Source organism: Hetaerina americana, unplaced genomic scaffold, assembly GCF_022747635.1.
Source record: "Hetaerina americana unplaced genomic scaffold, ioHetAmer1.1.p SCAF_97, whole genome shotgun sequence".
In the NCBI taxonomy this organism is placed as follows: Eukaryota; Metazoa; Arthropoda; class Insecta; order Odonata; family Calopterygidae; genus Hetaerina; species Hetaerina americana.
In genome coordinates, this window is record NW_027287616.1 from 266,630 (window position 1) to 274,988 (window position 8,359).

Genomic DNA, 8,359 nt, shown 5'->3' on the forward strand with positions numbered 1-8,359 from the left:
CCATAGGTGATAGCTTCACTTGAGATTGCAGTTTTGGTGAGATCTCTCTCTCAGCCACCTGGACCAATGTGCTAATACTACCCCGGAAACCTGGCCATCCAATCCGAATACCCTATCGAAGCCTCCTCACCAAGCTCTTCACTTATTTCTGTGCTTAGTTATCTTATTCTTTTTTCTGTGCTAAGTTCTAAAAAATCTTGAAAGTGAGTTGCCCAAAGAAATCAATGTTTATCAGGTTTCGTGCAGTACATAGCAATGCTGCCAAAATTTATGAGGTAGTGTTTGTTTGGGCTGATAAATTTCTATTGTATTTTATGGACAGTTTGGATGGTATCTCATGGAAAATTTATATTTCTTTTCTCAATGAATATCTTTGAGGGTACCAAGATGCATCTTATTTATTGCTGGTCATCATTTTGTCGTGCCGAGCCCTGCAATTCTTTTTGGATGGCATAATGTTGTCATTAGAATACTCTCTCCTAGAGCTCAGAATAAGTCACGAAGAATCCTGTAATTTAAGTTCTGTTGAGCTGTTTGGTCAAGGAGAAATAAGCAGAGCGGTACTGTGATATTTCCTTAAGCACCAATGAATCCAATGCACTCCTGTCTCTCCAGTAGTCCATAAGGATTTGGTCCCTTTCCTAACTAATGTTGATGTTGTGGTAAATATAAAGGATAAGGAAAATTTAGAAGTGAAGTAATTAACGTACATAGTGACAATGGCCTCTGGAAGTTATGGGAATAGGAAACCCCCCTTTTTAGGCTTCCAGCATGTGAATGTCACCTGCCTGTGGGGCAGTTGAGTTTGGAGGATCTATTCTCAATAAGAGGAATCTCATAATTTTATTTAGGGAATTTGTGCCAGTCAAATTGAACATACGTAGCATGTTCGATTTGGTCCCACTGAACTCAGTTGTTTTCCTGGAGCAAAAATATCAAACAGACTTTGACTAATTATAGACTAAGTGACAATTCCTAGAGAAGAAGTTTGCTATTCAGATACACTCATGTATTGAAATTTAAGGTGGCGTGAACTTCCCTTGAAGTCTCATTGACATTGTTTTCTTAGTGAGAGTTGCATGTGATGTTTTCCTGTATTCTTGAGTGAGCATAATTGAAGTCAAGTGAGTTTGGTGTTCCATCTAAGGCATACAATGGGATGTGACCGTGGTACTTCTCAGTGAATGAGACATGGTAGTAGTAACAAAGTTATGCTGTATGAGCTGAATCATGGAAGGAGCATGTTTCTGGCACTTATTGCTCCAAACAATTTTCCATCTTTTATTAGAGGTATTGAATACATTTATTTGTTTTTCCAATAAATAAAGATCTTTCCCCTTGTCACTATCCTGTTCACCTCCATAAAGATCTGCAGTAATGAAGCACACATATGCATTGCAGGATAAGTCACCAAGAATTGTGTCAACATTTGTTTCAATGAACTTGACTAAAGATTATGGCCTGCTTAATGTTTTGCAGTTCCATTTTATTAAAATTAAATGAAAGTAGAGTGGAGTGTGGAATCTGACAGCACTTGATATGATGCCAATCCATTAATAACTTGCAATTTCTTGGAGATTACTTGTCCTGATGTGCATATGATGTCCTTTTTCTGAAGGGCTGACTTCTCCTGTTTTTGTGTTGCTGTTGTATTTTTCAAGGCTCTCTCCTGGCTGAGAGATGATTATTTACCAAGCAGTTCCCGAGTTCATTTCAACGGGAGGACTGCTTGAGAAGCAGTCATCTTGCAGCCAAGGAATTCTCTCATTTGAGATGCAGAGGTCCCACTCGTGATTTCCTGAACAGCATTGACTTGTGTGTGTGGTGCTCGTGACGAGAACGTACCTGGTTTTCCTCAAAGCTGACGAATGTTTAAAAAATCGAGTAGGCAACAGAAAGCTGCAATACTTCTCCTTCTATAGTTCTCACTTTTGTAAATGGGCAATTCATTTTGGTATTCCACCAGTGTTGCTTTTCTCAGTATTTTGGGGGCTTGGGCAGGAGTTTCCAAGGTGCTTTGGGCAGTCCAAACTGCAGAGGGAGTATTAGTAAAAAGTTAAAGAGAACCACCAAAATAATTCATGTTGATTGTAGATGCCATGAAATTTTGACTGTTTTGTTTATGTCATCTCATAAATATTGTAACTTTCACTTTGGAATAATTTGATGGAATGCAACAAAGTTTTCTACAGTCTGTGATAATATTACATAATGATTGGTGTGTCAAATCAATATAATTTCTTCATTTTGAAATATGTTCAATCAATGATTTTGCTGTAATTGTATATAAAATGAGATAGTATTGTTCTTTATTTATAGTTTTAATGATATTGATCGTCAATGTTTTTTTTGAAGCTGCAGTGCTATAAAATTTGGAGTTGTAACTTAATTTCAAATGGTTTTTTATTAAATAGGAGTATTCACAAAGTGAATATTTGTCTTTATTTATTGCCGGATGGAAGTTGATTTGCCTTTTTAATTCTGCTATAAATGTGTCATAGGTTTTTGGGGGAATACCTGGTGACCCTGGCTCTGTTAATACATAGAAGTTGGTAATTATGTCCATATTTATTCATATCATTAATATTTTGTGCTTGGAGAGTATTTATTGATAAATATTTTTATAAATTGTAATGCTTAAGGTTCTTAAAAACTGTTAATGCCATTGTTTTAATCCACCAACTATCTTTGAAATAAATTTATGAATATAAAGCCATTCTTCTTTGTGTATTTATCAAAGAATTTCCATTTGTTTTTACATGCTTTTCTTTTATTTAAGTAATGAGTGGTGATTTTTGCCTAAAATTTGGAATGTCTTGTTGCAGAAGGAATTTCTTTCGAGGGCTAGTAGGGATAATTCCTCTGCCATCCATTTCTTCCAAGTCCTGAACTCAAATTTATTTCTGTGTGATGGTACATTTTGATGGAAATGAATAATTAAGGATTTTAATATTTCTCTGGTACAAAAAAATTCTCTAAATTTTTGTTTTAGGAATTCTCAGTATTGAATTTAATGGTTTTCTGGCTCTACTTGGTGAAAATTCATTACCACTGAATAAATAAACTTCGTATTTTTTCTCTCATAAAAACTATATTATACCACCGATTTTGACTCATGGTCACTCATGATCGGGTGTTAATTTCATGCATGGCTATATATATATTATTATAGCCATGCATGATAGTATATACGAGGATTGCTAATTATATTTTCAGCCTAGTAATGAAAAGACTAATTTATTGATTTTCGAAGTAATCTCCATGATTATCAATACACTTTTGCATACGCTCGAACCAATTCTTGTAACATTTTTCCACTCAGATTGAGGTATCTCCGAAACATGGTTTTTGAATGCATCAACGGCTTCTTCAGGCGCCGAAAAACGTTGGCCTCGTAATTTTTTGTTGATAAGCGGGAGTAAAAAGATATCATTTGGTGCTGAATCAGGGCAGTACGGAGGATGACCTTCGACGTTTTGGTCAGTGAAATAGTTGTTTCAGTCGATCTGTGAGAGCTTGCCAATTGTCATAATGAAGAATGATTCTTCGTTGCCGCTTCTTTTTCCGTATTACTCCAAGCACCACTGGCAAACAAATGCTCGTGTATCTTTCAGAATTTACGGTTGCTTTAACGTAACCACGTAACGTAAGCCTCATGTCCAGTTATTCCGAAGAAACAGGCGATCATTAGCTTCAATGTGCTTCGTGCACGAATCACTTTAGTCGGATTTGGCTCGTCTCGGAAGACCCGTACAGTGAATTGCTGTTTTGTTTCGGGCTCATACACATTGATCCGAGATTCACCACCTGTGTTTTACACAGCTTTTGATGCACCACAATTGTATTTGTTGAGCATTTCTTTGCAGCAATTGACACGAGCATCTTTTTGAGCGTTTGTCAAATTATGCGGGATCCTACGCGAACACATTTTTTTCACAGCTATATGTTCATGCAATTTCTTATTGATGCTCGTCATACTAATCCCCAAGATGCCTCAATCTCGCGATAAGTCACATGCCGATCTTTCGTTGCTAGTTCTTGCGCAGCATCAGTATTTTCTGGCACCACGACTGATTTTGTACGACCTTCACGACTTTCGTCGCTGAGCGAACGGCGGCCATGATGGAATTCGTTGTACCAGCATTGGGGCATCACCGCCAAAAGTGCGATGCACAGCTGTATTGAAAATCCACGTCGAAAGTCTTAAAATATCATCGCATGAAAGTGTTCACAAGTTAACTACATTTTTACGCTGAGTCAATTCTCGAGTCACTACTTTAAGTTTAATTTTAATGTTCAAGTGTATTCCTCAGTATTATGGATATCTCTGTTAATCTTCAGCAAATAAACGTATCTTACTAGTGAATACGGACGTGATCGTTAATTGACTAGTTCCCAGTTATCCCGATTCAAAAGTTGGGGATCTAACGTGTTTGTCGCCGTTCTCTTTTTTCCGACTACACATCAAATGGGAATATATATATATATATATATATATATATATATATATATATATATATATATATATATATATATATATATATATATATACAGAATTAGGCAAAATGAAGTAAAAAGAAGAACAATAAATTGAGGCGGGCAACAAATAAAGCAAAAGAAGCATGGTGGAAGACGCAGTGCAAGGATATGGAAAGTCTGCAGAGGAAGTGAAATCGGTGCGCTGTACAGCAAAGTTAAATCCTTATCGGGAAGTAAGAAAGGGAGATCTATGCTAACAGAGATAAGGCGGGTAAGATATTAGTTGACGCAGGAAAGATCCAAGAGAGATGGAAGGAGATAAAAGCAAAGTATAGTAAAGAACTTAGACTAACAAAGTTAGACATTGAAAAAGAATATGACTTAGACAGCTTAGGTCCAGGCATACTAGACAACGAGATAGAAAGGGCATTAAGGGAGATGAAACTAAATAAGGCCGTTGGGGTGGATGACATTCCCGCGTAACTATTGAAATGTTTAGGAAAATGTGGGAGGAAGAGGCTATATGGGCTCATTCGTAGTATTTATGAAGAAGGAATCTGGCCGGAAGACTGAGATTAGTGTTAGTTCCTATTCCGAAAAAGGTAAAGGCTACATCATGTGAGGACTACAGGACGATAAGTTTGATATCCCGCGCAGCTAAAGTTGTTCTCAGGATCATAAACAAAAGGATAGAGAGTAGGGCAAATGATTACTTAGGAGATGATCAGTTTGGGTTTAGTAAGGGGAGAGGTACGAGAGGAATATAGAAAACAACCAGGAGGTATTTGCCTGTTTCGTAGATTTCGAAAAAGCGTTTGATAGAGTGAATTGGGAAAAAATAATGAGTATTCTGCAGAAAATAGGAATAGATTGGAGGGAAAGGAGGCTAATCCGCAACCTCATGTCTCAGACTGCTCAGGTGCGGGTGGGAAACGGGGAGTCAGGATGGGCAGTGTTAGGAAAGGGTGTAAGGCAGGGTTGCCCATTATCACCGTTGCTGTTCAACCTGTATGCAGAGGAAATGATCAAAGAGGCATGGGAAGAACTGGAGATAGGAATGAAAGTGGGCGGGGAATTCGTAAAATCAGTTAGGTTCGCTGATGACCAAGCTTTAGTTTGTCAGTCAGCCAAGGGGTTGCAAGCATTGCTGAGTGAATTGGAAATTCAGTGCGACAAGTATGGGATGAAAATCAATATTAATAAAACAAAGGTTTTGCGATTTTCTAGAAAGAAAAAGGCATTAAAATAGGAGGGCAAAAACTAGAACAGGTAGAACAGTTTACGTATCTCGGCAGTGTTTTGGACGAAAACGGTCAAAGTAGTAGGGACGTAAGGAGAAGAATTGCGCTAGGCAAAGAGGCTTTCACAAGGAGGAGGGAGTTGATGACGGGGACGTTGAGTTGAGACATTAAGAAAAGACTCTTAAAAACTTTGATATGGAGCGTAGCTATGTACGGAGCGGAAACGTGGTCATTGAAGCAGGAGGATAGACGTAGACTGGAGGCCTTTGAAATGTGGGTGTGGAGAAGAATGGAGAAGGTGAAATGGACAGAGAAGAAAACAAATGAGGAAGCACTTGGTATAGTGGGCGAAGAGAGGGATTTGTTGGGAGCAATCCTATGGAGGCAGGAAAAGTGGGCCGGCAGTGGGATGTTGAAGACTGTGATAGAGGGGACAATGTTGGGCAAAAGAGGAAAGGGAAGGAACAGGATAGGGATGTTGGACGGGATGAAGGGAGGCAGAAAGTACTCAGAGATTAAGAGGGATGATTGAAGGATTGAGGGATGAAGAGTAGGATGATGGATTTTGTGTTTTGTTAGGAGTAATAAAATGTTTGTTTATTAGTTGTGTTCATCCAAAAACCTACCTTAACCGGTAGATTACCTTTAAAAAAATATATATATGTATATATATATATATATATATATATATATATATATATATATATATATATATATATATATATATATTCGGGAATATATATAGTACAATACACAGTAACACACAATATAGAAACACAAAAAAAAGAAGAACACTGAAGATATAGAAGTAATGAATTACTTCTATATCTTCAGATGAAGACGGATTGTTTCCGTCGAAATATCAAGAAAATACGTGTGAGTGTTCTTTTTTTTGTGTTTCTATATTGTGTGTTACTGTGTATAGTACTATTCGGCACTTCGTTAAGTCTACGAAAGCATATATATATATATATATATATATATATATATATATATATATGCTATATATATATATATATATATGTTCCCGAGTATGCGAATAAAACGCAGGACAAGTAAAGTTAAGGTTAATCAGGCACCCTTTTATTATTTTTATCATATTTGCAAAGTCTGTCCCAAAATTAGCCGGGCTTAGTCGATTAAAAAAATTACTGTCAGAATTAATACGAGGGTAATCCCCTAAGTACCCGACCCAACTAAGAAAATACTTGAAAAGTTTTGGAAAAAAATTTATTTTTCAACACCATCTCCTTTCAGCTCTAAACGCTTTTCCCAGCGCTGTTCAATAAGTTTGATACCCTTTTTATAATAAGAACTGCATTGCTATCTATCTAAAATAGCCATTAATCGCCGACATCACTTCTTCACGGTTAGAAAAGCTTTGACTACCGGGCCATTTTTTGAAGTTTGCGAACAGAAAATAATCCGAGGGGGCTACATTTGGCAAATAGGGTGAGGCATGAGTTAGCAATTTCAACTTTAATTCATGAATTTGGCCATTGCGCAATAGTAGATTTGTGAGCAGGTGCATTGTTTTGATGAAAAAGCACTTTCTTCTTAGCCAAATACGACCGCTTTTGCTTGATTTCTTCGCTCAAACGTTGCAAGACGTTCGCCTAATAGTTTTTCCTTTTTCAAGATAGTCAACGCAAATTGTCCCACGCGCATCCCAAAAAACCGACGCCTGCTGATGAAACACTCTACGCCTTCTTTGGAGCCAGTTTTCCCTTTTGAATCCATTGTTTTCATTATTCTTATGTCTCGGGTGTGAAGCAATGGACCCTTGTTTCTTCCGGTTTTCTCAGCAGTCCGGACGCCGAACGTAGCGGGGCTTCCTCCCGCGACTCACCAGTCGCCTCGCCAGTCTCCACAGAGAGCCGTCGTCCGGTGAGAGCGAGGAAACCTTCTCCCAGCTGGTTGTCCGGAACACTCGGATTTCCTCTCGGATTCGGCGTTGCGCAGCATTCAGCATGGTCTTATCAGATGGACAGCGGGAGTTCTGAAATCGCCTGCGGAGCCGATTTTTCTCACGGATCTGGTCCCGGATGGTCTTCGGGAGCGCAAGATGGTTCTAGACTGGTATTCTTCGCCATGGCAGTGGGATCTTTTAGATGTTCGGGGTTGTAAATGTGGCTTAAGGCTATTTTTGTAAGTATATTCCGGTTAAGTTTATTAATTAGATCTTCTGAATAGCCATTGTTTACTGCTAACGTTTTAATTACATTAAGTTCCTTATTTACATTGAATTTTGACATAGGAATAGCGGTTAAACGGTGGATCATTGCATGGAATGCCGAAAGCTTTTGGGCGAAGCAATGCTTGAAGGAGACAATACAGAAAACAACAACAATAACAGAAAAGGAGAATTTGTTCTACCTGCTCTGGCTCCCTCTGATGTCACTCGTCGTGGTTTGCCGATAGGCTGGATCCCAGGACGACGGTGATCCAGAGGAAGTGTGTGGGAAGCTTGAGGAAGCATACCGGAGGTGTAAAGGAGCGGGGAGGGAGGTGGGGAATTTGTGGGAAGGGAAGATTCGCCCGAACCCGTGTTAAGACCTTCAGTTCTGCTTTCTTTCGGAAACCCGCCCGAAGAGGAAAAAAAGGTGTCTAGGGTTCCGCAGGATAGATACATGGAATGT

General features: G+C 38.5%; 1 protein-coding gene across 1 annotated transcript in view; it reads left to right on the forward strand.

The window, feature by feature from the left end:
• Positions 1-2,689, forward strand: part of LOC139699875 (solute carrier family 35 member E1 homolog) — a 31,650-nt gene extending 28,961 nt beyond the window's left edge. The window contains exon 6 of the transcript XR_011703615.1: positions 1,662-2,689. The gene's annotated coding sequence lies outside the window, so the exon portion shown is untranslated. The remainder of the gene's footprint in view (positions 1-1,661) is intronic.
• The last annotated feature ends 5,670 nt before the right edge of the window (positions 2,690-8,359 follow it).